Source organism: Rousettus aegyptiacus, unplaced genomic scaffold (assembly GCF_014176215.1).
Source record: "Rousettus aegyptiacus isolate mRouAeg1 unplaced genomic scaffold, mRouAeg1.p scaffold_m13_p_13, whole genome shotgun sequence".
NCBI lineage: Eukaryota > Metazoa > Chordata > Mammalia > Chiroptera > Pteropodidae > Rousettus > Rousettus aegyptiacus.
Window position 1 is genome coordinate 41820519 of NW_023416288.1, and position 20116 is coordinate 41840634.

The 20116-nt window shown below is 37.9% G+C and overlaps 1 long non-coding RNA gene and 1 pseudogene across 3 annotated transcripts in view; one reads left to right on the forward strand and one right to left on the reverse strand.

Moving 5' to 3' along the window:
- Positions 1-2250: 2250 nt before the first annotated feature.
- Positions 2251-2369, reverse strand: LOC118610960 (annotated as a pseudogene).
- Positions 2370-11665: 9296 nt separating this feature from the next.
- The window catches only part of LOC107498368, a 218182-nt gene continuing 209731 nt past the window's right edge, over positions 11666-20116 (forward strand). The window contains exons 1-2 of one of the 3 annotated variants that reach the window (XR_001594048.2): positions 11666-11720; positions 18281-18374. This is a non-coding gene — a long non-coding RNA (uncharacterized LOC107498368). Of the gene's footprint in view, positions 11721-15630; positions 15730-16119; positions 16204-18280; positions 18375-20116 lie in introns of those variants that run through there. The other 2 variants (XR_001594047.2, XR_001594049.2) reach the window with 2 other exon arrangements.

Below are 20116 nucleotides of genomic sequence, written 5' to 3' on the forward strand. Positions count from 1 at the left end.
TAAAATACAAACAGACATTTATTAAACTCATACGATTCAGGGGATTATGCATAGATATGAAGGAGAATGTTGTTTTTTTTTATGATAAAAATAAGTAAATTTCCTAGTACATTAGAGTCGTAGTCACTTTCTCTAGGGAGCTGTCCACTGTCTCTGGTGAGAGCAGACCTGGGTAAGCCTCTGTGCAGAAATGGGTTTTAAGGAATTCCAAATAATTGGAGGCAGAAAAATGGTGCAGGGTCACCTTACTGCTGAAGATCTATTTTCTCTGGCAAGATAATGTGATTTGCTGATGTCAGTCTAAATAGTGATGTCACCTCCCTTTCCTGAGACTTCTGTGTCGCAGCACAGAGTTAATAGCCCTGGATCTGGAGAGACCCCGGGGAGGCCGGCAGCTTCCTGCCCTGCCTAGGTTGGGGTACGCTGGCTCACACTGCAGTAACAAACATTCCCCAGATTTCATTGACGTGAAACAACAAAGACTTATTTCTTGCGTATGCCACATGCCCCTTGCGAGTTAGCAGCAGCCTCCGCTAGGGCTCACAGAGGTTCCATCTTCACGTCCACGGGAGGGGAACGAAGAGCCCGCAGTGAATTCACACTTACGATTTTCTCAGAATCACAATCTTACCATGTGCCTCAAAGGAAGAGGACCACAAGTTTGTGCCCAGCAACCGTGACTGGCACCCAGGTCCAGGAAGGACCACAGCGGAGGGGGCGAGAAATGCGGCCGGTCTCAAGAGAGGCCATCGCATCTGCTCCTGCCCTGTGTGATCACCTTATCTCAGCTAAAATTCTGTAACCTCTGAGCAGCGCTAAATGAAATCAACTGGACACTTTGGGTGACGTATGTACTCTTTTTTTCCCTGTGGCATTCGTAATCCGCCTGTGATGATTCAGTCTTCCTGTTGTTCTCATCTGGAGTGGATCAAAACTTTGAAAACGAATTATTTTATAATTCTTTTCCTGAGTGTAATGAGAGAAGAGACTTCAATCACGGCTTTCCCACAGCAACTCACTCATTGCCAAGCTCACAGTAGTCCCAAATTAAATATCGGATGTGTGAACAAATGAACGAATGAGAAAATAGAAATGCTAGCCAAACAGAAAGGGGATGTCAGTTAGAAATATTCCATATCTGTTTCTATTTTATTTCTGTTTTTTATCTTTATAATTTCTTCCTTCTACATCCTTTGGGCTTAGTTTGTTCACTATTATTTTTTCTAGCTTCTTACAGTAGAATCTTAGTTCTAGTTTCACTTTTTTATTTCTAAAGTAAGCATTTAAAATTATGTATTTCTCTCTAATCAATACTTTTCCTGCATTACATAAATTTAGATATGTTCTATTTTCATTATTATTGAGTTAAAAACATTTTCTAATTTCTGCTATAATTTCTTTGATCTGCTTGTTATTTAGAAGTGTTTGATTTGCTAGTATTTGAGGACTTTTTGGATACCTTATTGAAAATGAATATAATTTAATATCATTATTTGATAATTATGAAGACGTACCTTCTGGCTGAGCATATGGTATCTTTGTGAATATTCCTTGTGCACTTGAAATAGATGTGTATTATTTAGTTGTTATTATGTTCTATAATTTTCCATTAGTCAAAGTGACTGATAGTGTTCCAGTTTTTTCTATGTTAGTACTGTTTTTTTTTTTCTCTACTTGTTCTATTAATTAATGCAATAGGGATATTGAAATTTCCAAATATGAATACATCTTTCTTTTTTAGTTCTAATTTTAACATTTGCTTATAAAATTTGTTATAAAGTTATTTATTATGTCGTTAGTAGCAAAATGGTGAATTTTCCCTATTTTATTTTATAAAGAAGATCTCTCCCTCACTCATAGCCTCTTGTCACTGTTAAAAAATACCTCTCTGAATGTATTGATTCCTTTCTTTTTTTTCTTAGTCAATGTGTTAGAAGACTTTATGATAATTTTTTTAGTGTTGAATTTGTCCTAAATTTTACCAGTGGAAATCCTTTCAGGTAATCTCCTACATATTTTTAATGTGTTTTATTTAGTATTTGAACATATCTTTGATTTCTGATTCGATGATATGTTTCAGGCTCACCTTTTATTTTCCCAGTCCCAAACCTCATATTCTTTAGTTGAAAGGGACATTTAAAAAACAACATATCTGAGCATTATACATACTCATTGCTTTGGATGACATTTCTTCTATGCCCTTCAATAGAAGAGTTTGGATGTTTTTTGTTTGTTTGTGTGTTCGTTTAACACCTACAGCACCTGATCTTCCTAGGTGGTCTCCCATCCAAGTACTAACCAGACCCAACCCTGCTTAGCTTCCAAGATCAGACAAGATCGGGCACATTCAGTGTAGCATAGCCATAGATTAGAAGTATTTTTTTTTTTTAAACAATCACTAGTTCATACTGATTCTTCTAATTCAAATTTCATAGCTTAGGGTTCATCCTCACATTTTCTATTCCATATTTGTTTTTCTTATTACACTCCATATCAATGTCTATACAGCTAAAGGTCATATAAGGAAGTAAATGGAGTAGTGACTATAATTTGAATAACCTTAAAAAGGTGAGAAAAAAGAGCTAAAAGCATGGCATAAATAGAAGACAAATAGCAAAATGTTAGACTTAAGTCTAGTCATGTCTATGCTATTTTCAATTTAAATAAAGAAAAGCTACAATTAAAAGGCAATTACCAAAAATGGATAATAAATGTATAGTCGAACTGTTTGTTATCTATAGTAGATATATATTAAATATAAAGACAAGGTAAGTCAAAAGTAATAGGATGACAAATTGTATACCACACAAGAATGAGCATAAGAAAGCTGATGTGTCATATTGACATCAGGAAGTAGTCTTCAGTGCAAAGGATGTTGTTAATGGTAAAGAAGTATCTCATAAGGATAAAAAGATCCTTTTATTACAAGGCAGAATAGCAAAGTACTTAATAAAAGTGCTTCAAAATGCATAAAGCAAAAACAGGCAAAATTAAAGGGAAAAAATGATACGATTCTAAACAACCCATGAGTTAATGTTGATATCAAAAGAGAAAATAGAAAATATTAAAAACTGAATGATAACAAAAATGCAATATATCTACATTTATGAGATACAGCTATAGGATTCTGTAGAAGAAATTTATAGCTTTAAATATTTCTAATAGAAAAGAAAAAGGTTAAAATCAATATTTCAAGAAAGCTTATGAGCTTAAAAAAACAGACAAAATAAGAAAAAGAAAGGAAAATTTAATAAGAGAAAATCCATCTGATAGGAAATGAACAATAGGACAGATTAGTCAAAGTTGGTGCTTTGAAAAGATTAATGACATTGCTAATTTTTAAGAAGGCTAATCAAAAAACATAAATTACCAATATTACAAATAAAAGAGGATGTCACTAAAGATAGCACAGATATTAAAATGATAATAAAAGAATCATCAATTATAAATTTGACACCTTGTGTGAAATAAATCTTTGAAAATCACACATACTAAAATTAGTCAACAAGAAGTAAAATATCCTGAATAGGCATATATTATTTATAATAATTTTATAATTTAAACCTTCATACAAATAATCTCGGTTTCGCTGGTATATTCTAATAAACATTTAATGAAGAAACAATGAAGAAATGAAGCACAAGTTATTTCAGAAAATAAAGGAGGAAAGATGACTTCTCCAATTATTTTATGTACCCAAGACATCAATGATATCAAAACCTAACAATTCCATTATAAGAAAAGAATTTTATAGAACAATCTACCTTATAAAAAAAGACACAGCTTTTGAGGGAGTGTGGAGTTAGTGAATTGAAGATGAAAATTTTCCATGATGATGAAAATGTTCTTTCTGTATCTTAAGTGGATTAGTGGTTACACAGGTGTACACATGGGTCAAGAGTTGTTAAGCTGAAGATATAACAACAGTACATGCTAATCATCCTTCAATATACAAGAAAAAATGGCAAACAACCCAATAAAACAAAATGGCAAAAGACTTGGCAATTTGCAAAAGAAGATACATGAATGGCCCAAAAGCACATGAAAGATGCTCTCCTACTTCTGCCCAAATCAGAGCCTGTTGTGGTATCTACCAGTTAAGGGACTATGAGGTGACATGGTCATACCTGCAACCCACAGGTCACAAAACCATATCGATGAAGCAACTTCTTTATTGAGACACACAGAGCTAGTGATTGTACACCAGAATATGTGGTCCTGGCCACAGCTGTCCCACAACCCCTCCTGACCTTCATAAGTGGGGCTACATTCTGGAATGTGACTGCAGAGAAAAACAAAATCTATGTCTCTGCGCCCTCGTTGCCCAGAGCCTAAGGCAATACCAACGTGGTCTTTGCCTCATCTTAACTTTCAAACTTACTTAATGTAAGTACATGTACTCGATGGAACGCACCTTGAACTCAGAACTCTAGTTCTAATACAGTATGGGGGGGTACTGCTGTCATTTTTTGGTGTCTCCAGAGGAGGAAGGCTCACCCAAGGATGTTGGAATGGAGACCTAGTGCCCGACAAAGGTAGTAGGTACCATTATTATTTACAGATTGCAGACACTGAGCCTTAGACATGCCATTTAGTTTGTTATCAAGACTGAAAATTGAGCACTAAATTCTAGATTTTTAACCACTAAGCTCTACTTAATAAGTTACAATCAATTTTTCTTAACATCTTGTTTACTTCACCTCAATGTTTTGTAAAATCTTTGGTCCAAGGACTATGATGCAGAGAACAACAACAATGAAAGTCTTGTTTGGAGTATTTGAGAAAACTTTCTTTTTCTGAAACTTACTTTTTTTTCAGTCCAAATATTTTCAGCTACTCATTTTCAATTAAATGGAACATAATTATATGATTAGACTCAGATGAGCTACAGAGAAATTTACCAATCTAATGGAAACTAAAAAATAATTGGAAAGCCTATCTATGATGCCCAAACCATAAGCAATACACACTTTAAATCAGTGACTTTGCCCTGGAAATTATTCTGGGTCTGCAAAGGCAAAGATCATTGTTGAGAATGGTTGCAGAAATTTACTACACATTCCGAGTCCATATGGCAAATTAAGAAAGGACGTCATTCTGGGTCCCTCAAGTTACATTTTACATTTTTTTTCAAATTACTTCAAAATTACTTCTATCTTGGCATGAGATTAGTTTAGCCACCTGAAGGCTATCAGCAGTGTCATTGAGTGAAGGCTGTACATTGGAAGTTAACGTCCTCAGTTCTAATTTGCACTTCAAAGCATTAGTCTGTAGGTAGGAGTAGGCAGGGACCCTTCCAGAGTCCAGTGTACCATGTTGGAAGGTGGTTTCTAGACAGAGTAGCTGCTCGAATGGTGCTGGTACTCACTGCCAACTTTTATGGATCTTTATCTCCCTCTGACTCATCTCAGCCTCTTAGGAAATGTGAGGAAAACGAAAGAAATGCTTCTTACTTTATGATGTACTGCTCCCTCATTGTCTCCTGTACTGGGTTCTAGAGGGGAGAGTAAAATTCCAAAGGAAGTGTTTGTTTTTTTGCAACACAGAGACTAACAGATCTGAAGAATGAGTTTCCTGCTTGTGTTCTCCTGTGTTTTATATTTCAGTTTTTAATAGAGAAGCTCTCTCTAACATTCATCACAAGTTGTTTTTTTTTTAATCAAAAAGTTATTATTTTTTTTTCTAGGATGAGATTTGGCATTATCCTTAAGCAGTTACTTAGTTCAGGAACTATTTGCTACACACCTAAACCAGTGCTGGCAAAATAAATTTGTTGAGAACAAATTAGTGCAAATAAAATATTTATTTGTATTAAAAGTATCAATTAAGTGTATAGAATAAGAAAATGAAAAATATTACAATACGTTCCATTTAGTGGTCTTGTGAAAGAAGAGTAAAGACAAAAGGACATGTGTTAATTGTTTGTTAATTTGAAAAATTAGTGGAGAGGTGTAAATTGCTGTGGATTTTCTGTTTCTTCTACTAAGTTTATTTCTTTCTGAAAAGTGTGGTTGTTTTATATTTTTAAATACAGTACAAATAGGAATCAGTGGATAGATAGAGTAAATAGAAGTGAGACGGAATCTTATAGAAAAATTTAAGAAGTATAATGACAAAAGCAAGTACCAGGCATAATGCATTGCTGATGTTAAATTGCCAGATGCTGGTATAGCCCAAAGTCTTCACCAGATAACTGATTAGGCAGACTTGGTCTCCTGCCTTCTAGAATACAAATATACTGCATGGCCCCACCAAATGTGACCAGATGCCCGAGTCAAGAAATCACATCATAAACTAAAAGAGAAGTTTAATAAATTAGCAAAACAGATCTTCAAGGATGTATATGTGATAAGAACTAGGGCCACATAAGGAATTAGAAATGCAGAAAGTCAGAGAGAAAAAAAAGAAACATGTCTATCATCTATCTATCCATTGGTCTGTCTATCTATCTATCTATCTATCTATCTATCTATCTATCATCTATCTATCTATCTATCTATCTATCTACCTACCTACCTACCTACCTATCTGTCATCTATCTATCTATTTCTATCTATCTTCATTATCATCATCATCTATCTGTCTGTCTCTCTGTCTCTATCATCATCATCTATTGTCTATCTATCTGTTTAATCTATCTATCTATCTATCTATCTATCTATCTATCTATCTATCATCTATCACTCATCTATCTCTCTTATTGATTTATTGATTTCTGTATAATCCAAACTTTTCCTTATGTTCTTTTGGCATAGAGTAGGCTATGGTTAATTAAATAGAAACTTGTGTAATGTTTAAGTTTGAGTTTCAACTCATTTCATCTCTTATGAAAACTCCAATCATTTAGTAGTGACAACTTGAATTGCTCTATGGGGATATATTGTCAAACCCTGTGAGAGTGTCATAATCAATTACTTACATTTGCAGTGATCATGAGAATGTCTGCAGTGATCATGACTTCTTACCTTGAACAAGACCTTTCAAAATAGATGGCTCTTACATAAACCAGGGCTCAAATCAGACTAGGACTGAAAATTTGTCAGACAACTGATGTCATGCAGATATTGGGTATGATGACGAATAGTTGGCCAGCGTCTGTATATTCTAGGGACTAATTAGAGCCAAGATAGAAAAGTCAGTCTAAATTCAGACTGGAAGAAGAATCAGAAGTCACACTAAGTTAGATAATTCTTGGCTTGGAGTAAAAAAATGTAAGGAGAAAGATTCAGTCAATAACAGATTCTCACTGGCTGAGAAATGCTGAGATTGGCTGTGTATAAGTGGATTTTTTTGGGGGGGCGGGGGAAGAGGGTTCCTGGTTTATGGAGTGTTTTTACCTCTTTTTCTTGAACTTTGGAATATAATCTATAAGAATTTCATAGGCTTAGGGTTAAATCATTGAGTGTGCTTGTTGGGTTCTGATAACATAGTACATCCCAGCCTCAAGAGAATTGGCTAGCTGTTTTTAGGAAGATAATTTTTTGATGGTTTCTTTGCTTTAAAAGATAGGCTTTTGGAAAAAAATAGGTACAACAATAGCATGCTTCAGAATACTGGACAAAATTAGATGCATTTTGAGAGTTTGTAGACCAATTTAATGATTTAGTACAAACTTATGACTTTGGGAGTATTATGGATTTATAAAACCAATGGGAAGAAATTTATAAAATTTGCAAAATCAATGGGAAGAAATAATTGATGCAATGCTTCTTAGCAATTTCAGTTAGAATCCAAGATTGTAGCTGTCTGCTAGAGCAGGTAATTGACAAAAATTCTAGCATGCAGTATTCACCTGCTTGGAAGAATGGCAAGTTTTTAAAATGAAAGGCTAGGAAAGCAAGCAGGGTAATTGTGAATGAGGTAAGGACCCAACTATCAGTGTACTCTAATGAATGGATTGGAGTCATTGGACTGATAGGCAACATCATGAGATACCTTCTACTTTCTGCCCGGGCCCAGTTATAAGACTGGGTACAACCTATGGAAGGAAGTTATAATGAGGCTCAGAATCAGAGGATAAAAGGATATAAAGATAAGAATCTGTCAGGAATTTTAAGTTCTCTTCAATTTTTAAAGTTCTCTATGAATGTAAATGTAATTTTTATAATCTCTTTGAAAGTCTACTCAATTAAGGAAATTAAAAATAATTTTACAGTTATGTAATTGATTGCTCTCCCAGAGATAAAATTCTTACTCAATAGCTGGGAGTATGGAGAACAGTGTTCTCTTGAGAGAATAAAACCAAACTGAACAAGCCTACAATTTAGTGAAAGCCAGAAGCAGCCCTGAGGTCCAGGAATTTTTAGGGTTTTAGGAGTGGAGTTTGAAAACCACTGAACTGGTGAAGTTCTATCATATCTTTAAAAAATGATTCCATTGTACTACGACATGTTTTATAACGTATCACAGAAGCATACAACTTGATGATTTTTCTCAAAGGAAACACATCCATGTAATACGTGCCTGAAGTAAGAAACACTGCTGGCCTTTTGAAAGGCATCCTTTGCATCCCTACATGGATTAACCCCGTAAGGAGAGGAGCTGCCACCCTGACTTCTAACCACATCCACTTACCCTGGTGCAGAATTCTATAGTGAGAACTTTTTTGGGTCTGTCTTCTTTCTCACCATTCTACCTGTGAAGTTTACTCACGTTACCATGACTAGTTGCAGGTTGTCCATTCTCATTACTATGTAATGCTTCACTGTGTGCCTGTGTGTCATGATTTATTTATCTATTCCACTGTAGATGGGCATTTAGATAGCTTCCAGTTTGGAGCTATTCTGAATAGTATGTCTATTAATATTTTAGTACATGTCTTCTGGTAAGTATATGTAGGCATTTCTGATAGGCATATATCTAAGATTGGAATTTCTGGATCATAACTCTAGATGCTCTGCTTTTATTAGTCTGATTGTCTCTCTGGTTTCCATGTTTACTCATATCTTTTCTAAATGGCATAGTAAAGTTTATAGCTAGAATCTATCTCTCCTTTATTTTTTTCAACTAAGCACAGCAGTAATAGATTAAACAATGAAAATTTAAAATAAAAATATAAATTTGTGCTCAAAAATAAGATAGATATGTCCATAAATTACAAATAGAAGGGAAAACAAACAAACAAACAAGAATCAAGTAAGATGAGACTCTGGGTCTGGAGCTGGGAAGAGTTCGCCTCCCATGAGAGGACAGTGTATGAGTATATCTCCAGCCAGGTAAAGGATGGGAGCCAGTGCATAGCATAAAACCAGGTTCTCAAACAAGTCTGAAAGCAAGTTGTCATTGATAACTGCCTAGGTTGTGGCTTATATGAGGCTGAATGCCTGTGTGAATAGGAGAAAGATGATAAAGCTTGTGGTCAGCTATTCTCCTGTCTGTGGCAGGGACTATCCTTGAGCTCTCTGTGGTTCCAGAGTCCAAGTTGCCCACATGTGGATATTGGACCCCCTTCTACCAGGAAGAGTGGGGCATGGCTGCTGGGTAAAGGAAACCCCAAAACTCCTAGATAAGAATGGGTGTGCGGAGAGGGAATACGAACTACAACAGCAGCAACAATGATTACACAGTCCCTTCTCGAGATGAGCCTACAAACCATCGCTCCAAAATACATCAGTCAAGGAAGACTGCTCCCGAATGAACTAATGGGAAAAGAACTTATGCACATAAAATGAAAAGTAAAAGAACTATCAAAACGTGGCTTTGAAATATTCGGTGAATAAATTCAGATGTATAATAGAAGAAATAATATTTTTAAAGAGGAACAACTGAAAGCAAAAAAAAAAAAAACCAAACAAACAAGAAAAGATATATTTGACAATTAACTAATTCAAAATACTGGAATTGAAAAATATAGACTTTAATTTTACACAAATAAAGAGAGAAGAGAGAATTCCAAGAATCACAGACACAGGAAAAAAGACTGTGAGGTACCTTGAACTTAATATAGAGAGATATTGAGATAAAAAAATGTCAAGGAGAAGTTATGGAATGGGGAAGATGTAATAATAGTAATAGACTGCAAAAGACGCATATTAGATTAAGGAAAAGAAGAAAATAAAAAATGAATATTCCAAAAAATAATGGCTGCAAATTTTTCAGAACAAAGACCTGTAATTTAAATGTTGAAAATGCACACTCATGTGCATCAGAGTAAACAATAATAAAACCATGTCAAAATATTATCCCCAAACTAGAAAATATCAAGGATAAAAATGAAATTTTAAGTGCAAGTAGGAAGGAAAGACAAGCTATTTACATACCAACTACAATCACAGTAGACTTCTCATCAGCAGTGCTAAATACAAGAAGACAAAAAAACGTTATTATAAATGCTGAATAATTTTACCTCTAAAAATTATCATTCAAGAGAGAGAGCTTAATGAAAGCATTGTCAGGGATAGAAAAGTGAGCAGTCTTTCTTCCTGCAAATACTTTTGAAAATAATTATTAAAAATGTAGTTCAAAAGGAAGCACACATGGACATTTGTAAAAATGTAACCATGCTTTAGATCAGGTGTCATCAAACCTTTTCAGTGAAGAGCCAGATAGAAAACATTTCGGGCTTTGCAAGCTATGTCCTCTCTGTGGGAACTACTTAATGCTTCTGCTACAGCCATGGACGAGACATCAGGAACGGGGTTCAGGTGGCAGACCAGTGATGTCTCACAGGTGCGGTTTGCCAACCACGACTCTAGATCACAAGAGAGACTCAAAAAAAAAAAAATCTAAACAATGTAGTTACCTTTTTCTGTGCCCCATCCCGTCTGGTCCTACTCTAGCCTTAGTATGGAAATGGCAGAGTTCTCTGCTGTTTGCAACATCTGTATGTTCAAGTCTTCTACTGCAAGCTTATACTTGTCCTAGAATTCAATTACAATATTCGCATTTGGATCACCATTTTTATTTCTAATGGTTATTACCAATTTGCACAAGCCTTGGCTTATCAGAAGAAGGGCTATTTGTGGAGGGAACCCCACTGTGCTATGAAATGCTGGGGTTAGGTGGGCCTCCAGGGATTTTTACGCCTCAGACAGAATGAAAGTGTCTTCTGGGCTGAGTGCCACTTGGAAGAATTCGAATGATTGCTCAGGGGCATTTTCTTTTATTGCTGTTTCCATTTCTCATTTCAAAGAGCCTCACTGCAGAGAAGCAACATTCTCTCAGGGCTGGATTTAGCAGAAGGTGTTTGGTCATTTAATTTCTTCACGCCCTCAATGCAAAAGGGTACATTCATATAACTGGTTATTGGCAGAGTCGCAGTTTTTAAAGTTAATTGATTTCCTGGCACTACAGATTATACTTTTCAAAAAGAGTTTTATCTGAAGAAATATGAAGCAAAAGCTGGTAAGGAAGCTTTAGGAAGTCAAGTTCCTAGATCGCTCAGTCTTCACTGTAGCTTGTTCATTCACGCAATTTGAGATAGAAACTGGGGACCCAGGAAGTAGTGTATGCCTATTAATATTGACCAAAAAAGATACAATAAAGCAAGTTTTATTTAGTCTATTCATAGAAATGTATTTTTTTCTGGTTATGTATTATAAATACTACTTAATGAGAAATACATGTTTCTTTTATTTTTTTTTTGCTGATTTTATATTTTTTTCTGATAATAATAACTACATTGTTTTTAATAGGTTTAAGGATTTCACAGTTGGAAGAGATTCAAAATATCTGTCATCTGATGTGTTATCTGACATCAAAACACTTCTACAATATTTTTGGTAAGTAGTCACTTAATTTTTGCTTGATTACTCCCCTAATGGAAAACTCGCTATATTTCATTACTGCCTATGCTATTCTCGGCCAAGTATTAAAGATTAGAATTTTTTTCTTTATTATAAGTGTTGAATTTGTATAGTGGAAAGTTTACAGAAAAAGTTGAAAGATAAAATTTGTACAATAGGAATTATATCCACAGAGATTTTGAATAGTTGTGACTATGCAATTCTGGGCCATTAGTATAATAAAGGTTTATTTATGTTTCTCACTGTTTCAAAAATGATTCAAAAAGCCTCAGACAGTAAATGTGACAAGCAAGATGAAAATTGAAGTAGGCGAAGAAAACAGGTCCCAGAAAAAATTAAGAAAGGGAAATAATTTCAGCTAGAATTAAAGGTATTATGAAATGGGTGATATTAGATATTTCGTACTTAACTATTCCAAGCAGCTGAAGCAAAGAGAGATTATAAGATCATTTATGGTGAAGGAAGAGCTATTGTTTTCCTAGTTAAGTGATCCACGAGTCTTCATGATGGATATATACTGTGATGCAGTGAACAAAGTCCTCAGCCATTTCTTTCCAATACACATGTCAGAGAGAGCTTGCCGATGACACACTATACGGCAATCACAGTATAGTTTTGGAAAAGTAGATCAATTGTCTTATCAAAGACAAGTATGGCTGCTGCCTAGTAATCTGCTTTGACTCAAGGATAATTTCGAAATATCAGTGGTGAGAGATAAACTGAACATTCTTTAGTTAATATGCCACAAAAATTCTATAATTGAACTTTTTATATGAATAGTATCACAGAAAATCCAATTTCTTTAGCATGAATCAAAAATACAGAATTTTGAAGTGGCTTATTAAAGATATGTCCAAATGCCTTGGCAATCAACTAAGCAGCAAGGAGAGTAGATATCATTTTATAATAAAAAGGAACCTAGATGGAGAGCAGGGCCTGCGTAGTGATTCTCTTTGGATGAGCTGGCACATATGCATTTCCAGTAGGCATGGAATTCACTGTTCCGCCATGCAATTCAGAAATGTCATCTGGAAACTAACCCGTGAGCTGTAGAGTGGTGGTTCTCAAACTTCAGTGTACTGAAGACTCACTCGGGGACCTTGTCAAACATGCCGATCTCCCAATTCCAAAGACTTGGACTTCGCAGATCTGCAGGGAACATGGAAGTCTGCATTTGGCAGGTGTTCTGTGGATGTGTTCTGCAAAACATTGCTCTAGACATGGTTGATTTCTGTTCCGGGGCTGAGTTTACTGCAGTGTTAGCCAAAATTATCAGTGGATCATCATTAATACATTTTGTTTCGTTTAATTTCCCCATTTGGAGATGGAAGAATATGTCTCTTTTTCATACAATTTTTATAAAAATGTCTTCATTCATTTATAGCTCGATGCTCAGAGGAAGATAAAGGAGAGATTTCCAGGGGTAACACAAAAATCTCTCCTAGTTAAGAATTTTAAGTGAACCTCTAATCTATACCACCAAATTGCCAAGCAACACCTTTGTTTTTATACTGTATTAATATAGTTCATTGACATTTAGTAGCATTATTTTCAGAAACCTTTTATTGTTCACAGGATGCCTAAGAGAGAACATGTTACTTATTGTTGTGCGGTTAGAAACAGATCGAGAGACATAGCCTGTGTCACCAAGTATCCCGCATGCCAACCGTACCCCCCCCACAAAAAAAAGTGGGGCATAGCAGGGTCAAGGAGATAATCTGCTTCTAGCAATCCACTTATCTTCCTATAAGTGCTGGTGAGAAATGGTTTATCTGGCTACCTGCTTGAGTGGTTCAGGTGAGGAATCTGCATATTTCAGTTCTTCTACAATCTGGCTATTTGCTATCTTTAAAACAGAGCTGCTAAAAATAACACTGTGCTTGAAGTTCACCCTAAGAGCAAGGACAGAGAATAAACTCTTATTTTAAAATCTGGATTAATTGACCTAAGCACTTTCAACGTTCTATTTTCAACATCAAACACTAAAGAGTATAAAGCTCTTTGACTAAAATAGCAAAACTAACACATGTTCTTTCTACTATTTGCTGGGCACAGTGTTAGGTTGTGGGAAAAAGGAAGCAAGTAGGACAAACGACATCCCTGAGGAGTTGATATCTAAAACCCTCACATCCGCCCTGGGCTCTCCACGGCTTCATCTCATCTCCACCCAGGTAGTTTTTCACTGCGAGACAGTCACCAGGTTACTTTGTATTATTAGGGTTTTAAAAATGTTTTTTTTTTTTTCTTATTTTGGAGGGGAATAAAACATTGTGTTTCTAATATCAGTGAATAGCGGTAGCGGATAAAATCAGTTTTTTGTTTGTTTTGTTTTTTGTTTTTAAGAAAAATATCAGAAGGGGAAAATGGAGAAACAGTAGGTAATGAAGTAGCTACAAACTTCATTTCACGTAGGGGGGTTTCATTTCATGCAGGGGTTTCGTGCTGCTTGCGTTAATGTTCTGTGATTTCTCTCAAGGTTGTGAGATGCGGCCAGTTAAGTGCAGATGATAAGACATTCTGAGAATATTGAATTAGAGGGTTTCTTTTATTAGTTAATGGGCAATCTTCCCTGATTGAATGCCCCCAAATAAAAGCCCCCGAACTGGTTTTAGATGCAAACTTGGTCCCGTCTGTCGAAAAGCCAAGTTGAAGAAACATTGAACAATCAAGAACATATGTGATGAGTTAAAAAGGGATATTCTACTCTAGCTGGGTGGCAGGATAGAATAGTTAGCCCCAGTAGTAATTATAAATGACTTTAACAGGTGGGGGTAGTGAAAAAATTAGATACGTATCCTCAGAGTATTTAAATCTTTTTCTAATTTATAGACCATCTACTTTTGTATTTTCCGTGATTTTGTTTTATTAAATTGTTTTATTAACAGCCAACAAAACAGAACCGTGTTTAGAAACATGTCGCATATATATATATATATATATATATATATATATATATATATATATATATATATATATTTGCCTGTATTCATCGCTTCTGTGTGATGTTTGGCTATTAGAACAAGCGAATACAGGAAAACACCACGGATTTAACTAGCTAAAAGATGCAGGTGAAAATAGCTTAAAGCAGGTTGGTTTTAAGATTAAAGAAATTTATGCTCAACACGATATCTTCAGCTGACTCTCTCCACGCAGGTAGGCAAATCGTGACCTTCCCAGACTGCCCTGCTGCTTCTCACTTGCGTTTCTTGGGCAGGAGATTTCTTCTTCACAGAGGGTTTGCCTTTTCTCGATATTCACTAGAATCCCTCCTCCAAGCCTCTGTCCTGCGGTGAGCCTGTGGCAGTCGCTCCTCCTGACTCTGGTCACCTTGTCCTTGATCCCTTCTGCCACCAACATAGTCCATGTGCTATAATTTACCGTCTGTCTTCCGTCTCTGGGATTACACAGAAAGCACACACACGTGCTCTCTCCCTTTGCTGCCTGACGGCTCTTCTCAGTGGACAGTAGCAGTGACATCAGAACCCAACCAGGGCCCAGGGGTCTGGCTGCGCGTCCTCATCAGGCCCCTTCGCCAGCCACGGAAGATGGGCTGGTCAGGCATCCCTCCAGTCCAGAAAGGGCGTTAAACAATAAAACAAACATATTAAGCTATTAAGCCTTTATTCGAGCAAAACTAGGTTGGAATGGGGCAGCGCCAAACAGGAAGTGGTCAAGGGCACTCCAAGGACAGGGCTGCGCCAATGGCGCACGGAGAACACGAGGCGGCAACGCAACGCACGGAGAACACGAGGCGGCAACGCAAGGCGTCGCGGGCGTAAGGCCTGCGTCGCCGCTTGTGATTGGCTGTTTGCGAGCGCTGGGGTCGTAAGCGCGACGCATGCGCATCGACGGGCCGGGCATTCGCTGGCTGGCTCGCGGGCCTGGTGTCGGAGCCTCAGCCTTGCGACGGCGTCCTCGCCTAAGTAACTTAATGGCGGGCAGCACCTGCGGGCACACCTGTCCCGGTCGTCAGGGGACGTAACGGGTGAGAATGCGCTTTGTAAACCGCGACGTTGTCTATCAGCGCCAGGACTGTGTGGCCTGCCCCGTCTCCCTGGGCCGCAGCGCGGCCTCCTGGCTCTCGCTCGCAGCACGCCTGCCGCTCGGTCGAATGCCCTGCCGCGGCCATCTTGAAACTCCTGACAGTGTTGTCTTTCAGTTCGTGTTTTGTAAGAGAAGGCCGCTGGGAAAATGGAGCACAGCAGGTGTGGAGGCTATGCATGGTGTGCACGTCCGCAGCTCCTTGGTGCCTCGTTTGTTTATAAAGTAGAATTCCATAGAACGTGGGAGTTAAGTGGGACTCAAAGCTTCTAAGGAGGTAGGGTGTTAAGAGTGTGACCCACTAATGGCTGAACCCACACTTCCTCCTCTCCCAGAAGGAAGGCGGTGATGGTGGCCTGCAAACAGCCGAGGACCTCTTACCGTGCCCTTCCTTACTCCTGTTGCGTCCTCGCATCAGGTGACCACTTGCACTGAAAATAATGAAATGAAACGGAGAAATGGGGCTTCCATTTCCTTTTCGTTCTTCCTTACACCCCAGTCAGCCCAGAGCAGAGCGTTGGTGGGATTTGGGCGCGTAGAGAGGTGGAGTAAAGATGACGGTGGTGGTTGGACCACGCTAGGGATGAACCGAACGCCGCTGAGCGAACTATGCGCTTAAAAAGCGTTAGGATGGTAAATGTTGTGTAATCCTTATTTTAGCATAATGGAAAACATTGAAAATTATTTTAAAGAAGTAAAAGTTGAGTTTCATGGAATGGTTCTGCCATGTTGGTGAGGGTGAACTACGTGTATGTATACAAGCTAAGGCGTAGGATTTGCTTAGCTTTGTGATGCTGCATTTAAGTTAAATCCCTTGCATTTTCATTTAAAATGACATTGCATCATATAAGGTGGGTGGAAAAATCCATTCAATTTAAAGTTTTAATTAAAAATAGAATTATGTTAAATAGTAAATAACACCATGACAAGTCTAGAGAAAGGCTACAGCCAAAAAACAAAAGAACAACAGAAAAACATTCAGTACTTGTAAAAGCACTCAAGTGCCTTTTAGTAGGTGATTGGATAAGGATGTTTTCACACAATGGAGTGTAACTCAGCTGTAAGAAGACGTGCAATGCTGCCATTTGCAACAACAGAATCTTGAGATGATCATGCTAAGCAAAGTCAGTCAGACAAAAACGTTGAGAACTGTATGATTTACTCATATGTGGGGTATAAAACTAAAAGCAACACAAGAATAAGACACATAGACTCAAGGACATGGACCACAGTTTAGTCATTACCAGGAAGAAGGGGCAGGGGAGGGGAGGTAAATAAGGGGAAAAGGGTCAAATATATGGTGACAAAAGGAAATTTAACTTTGGGTGGTGAACAGAAAATGCAATATACAAAGACATATTATTGTACACTTGAAACATAATTTATTAGCCAGTGTTACCCTGATAAAGTTAATTTAAAAAGTTCTAAAACACTTTTTTCCTGTTTTTTTTACACAACGGGCTACACATTTTCGTTTCGCACTGGGCTCTGAAAACTAGGTAGCCAGCCCTTTTCATCTGTATTATATTTACATCGATGAGGAATGGTTTTGGAAAATATAAAGAATGCATGTAACCCCACATACATAGTTCTGTGAGCACAAAGTGCCCAGTGGCATGCTCAAAATAGAGAGATACACTTTCAATTTGAGCCTTTTACCCACGTCATGTTGTTAACAAGCTTATTCTGTGAGTTCTCTTGTGCTGCTTTTTTCTTTGATTCATTTCTTGATACAAGTGCTATCTGAGAGACATTTAATGTCTCAGCCTGGCATTAATCAGTGACAGCATTTAACAGCAAAAAGCTAATGAAGCAAACGGGATTTTAATTGTTCATAACCATCTTTTCATTTTTACTAATTGCTTCGTGGGTTTTCCACATATCTCCTTTAAGTTGAAAGAATTCTCTAAAAGAAAGGAAGAAGTACTTTTAAATTCTCACATGCCTTTTCAAGTCATTCCTACCAATCCCATAGCAATAAAAAGAAGAAAGGGACATATTCTGCAGCCGTGAAGACCCCTTAGTGCTGAGTTAGACCGTGAACGTTAGTCTGCTTCCCTTTTAATCACTCTTTACATCCGTGGTTCCTTTTTATAACTTTTCTTATAGAATTTATGTCTTTAAATCTACCCAGTGCTAATGTTTTCATGTTATTGATTATGGACAGGAAGAAGAAAGGAACACTAATAAGTTCCTTTCTTCCCTGTATTTCGTTTATTCCATTTTATCCGCTTTTCCTCTCCCTTCCCGCACCTGTGTCACTGACTCATGAGCTTGCCATTTTCAAAGCATGCTTGAGACCCGTGCCACAGCTGCGGGGAATGAGGCTGACGACCCTTAGAATCTTGCTGTTCTTTTAAAAGTGAGAGGGTCAGGAAAATTCACCCTGTTGCCCACTTGGTAGGTTATTTCTAAACTTAAGCTGTCATTTTTAAGAGCTATGAAATATGCTGCCTCTCGTATTAAGAAAGACCCTATCATCCTTCTATCAATAGAGCCTGCACTTTGAACCGTGTTTCCAGTTGGAGCAAGGATCCATCCACAGCCTCCTCCGGAATCCTCTCTGGGACCAGCGGGCTGCTGCGAAAGGTACACTTGCTTGGGCGATGGGTTCAGTCCAGTCTGGGGCTGGGAAACAGGTGATCTGAAAGCCAGGTTTATCAGAGCCCGCTTCTTGTTCCACTAAAATCCCTGACCTCGATAAAGCCAAACCTAATGGACGCTTCCCTGGGCTTGGTTAGCTCCACCGTGCAGCCTTCGAACACTGGTGCCTACTTTTTCCTTTGGTTTCTAGATCGACACTTCCTTTTTTTCATTCTTTGTCTTTATAGTTGTATGTCTTTTTCCAGCCACACCTTTCCTCTACCAGTTCCTCTTAAGTGCCATGTTCTCCAGCACTTGATTCTCAGCCCTGTTATGCTTTTGCTCTATAACACGCTCACTCGGGGATCTTATTCAGACTCCTGGCTTCAACCGCTGTGTCTGTCCTGTTGACCTGTCTCCTGCCTAGACTTCTTTCTTCAGTTGTTTTCTGTGCACTGAATCAATTAGGGAAGTGTTGTAACTAACAGAATCTGCCAAACATATGAAAATAATTGGATATCCTTTTTTTCTCGCATAGTTCATAATAGCCAGAGGTAGTCCATCCTTGGCTTTTGCAAAAGACCTGCTGGTTATTAATGATCCAAGGTCCATCCGCCTTTATGCTTCAGCACTGTTAGCATGCTGCTCTTGTCAAAATGCTCGTTGCCTCCTACTCATGCAATGGCTGCCGTATCTCCTGGCCTCACATCCGCGATCCAGAAAGGGAACGTGGATAAAATAATAAACAACTAGTCTATTTTATTAGGAAGCAGGATAGTCACTAGAAATCCCACCAGGCGCGTACTCAGGTATATCTCTGATGAAGTGTCATTGGCTGTCCATTACTTTGAGGAAGTGATTCATAAGTTTTGCTTTTCTGTGACGGAGCAAGGCATGACAGAATGTGGTTATGAGTAGCTCATCCACGGTTCGGGGTGCCCGATCCAGTTTTGGCCTGTCCCTCTTCATACTTGACATCTCCAACTGTATATTGCACAGATACTTTAAGATCAGCCTATAGATTTTTGGGGGGGAGTAAAACTTGGAAAAAGGGAATGACAAATGGTAAGTTCCCTGTTTTTGTGGTTTTGGGGATGAAGTTCTGTCTTGGTGTAGGGCAGCTGAAACTTCCATAGAAAACCTGGTTTTCTGACCAGAGGAATCAAAGGACAGAGCCTGTGGCAGCCACAACTGAAGGAAAGGAGAGAGCCAGAAGGTGGAGGGCCCAGATGTGTGTGTAACTCATACTTACAGAATTATAAAAGATAATGGTACACATGATTTTATAAATTGGTTGACCTTGCTAGAAAGGGAATCTGGGGGTGGTTACAAGAGAATCAGACAGACTTTCCTGGATCCTGGAGCTCTTTAGCTGGGTTCCAAAGGACCCATGTTGTTCTTCCGGGATGACAGACAGTGACAAAGTTGAATGACCCATGACTCATCAGAATTGAGGAAACCATGAGCCCTACAGCTTAAATTTTAGGGAAAGCTGTATGGGGACCACCTGTAGATTTTCCTGGAGGCAAAGTTTGAGTCCCAGGTATGTTGGGAAGCTCTTTAGAACTAAAATATATATGAAGTCTATGCCTGACTTGGGGACAGACAATGACAGAAGTATCTGCTCAACTCTCTCTTCCTTAATAAATGACAAAGTAAGTGCATATCACATCAACAGGCTGCTGCAAGGTGGAGAATGTCAGGATAAGACCAGAGAGAAACACTGGTCATTGCATTTCTTTGTCAAA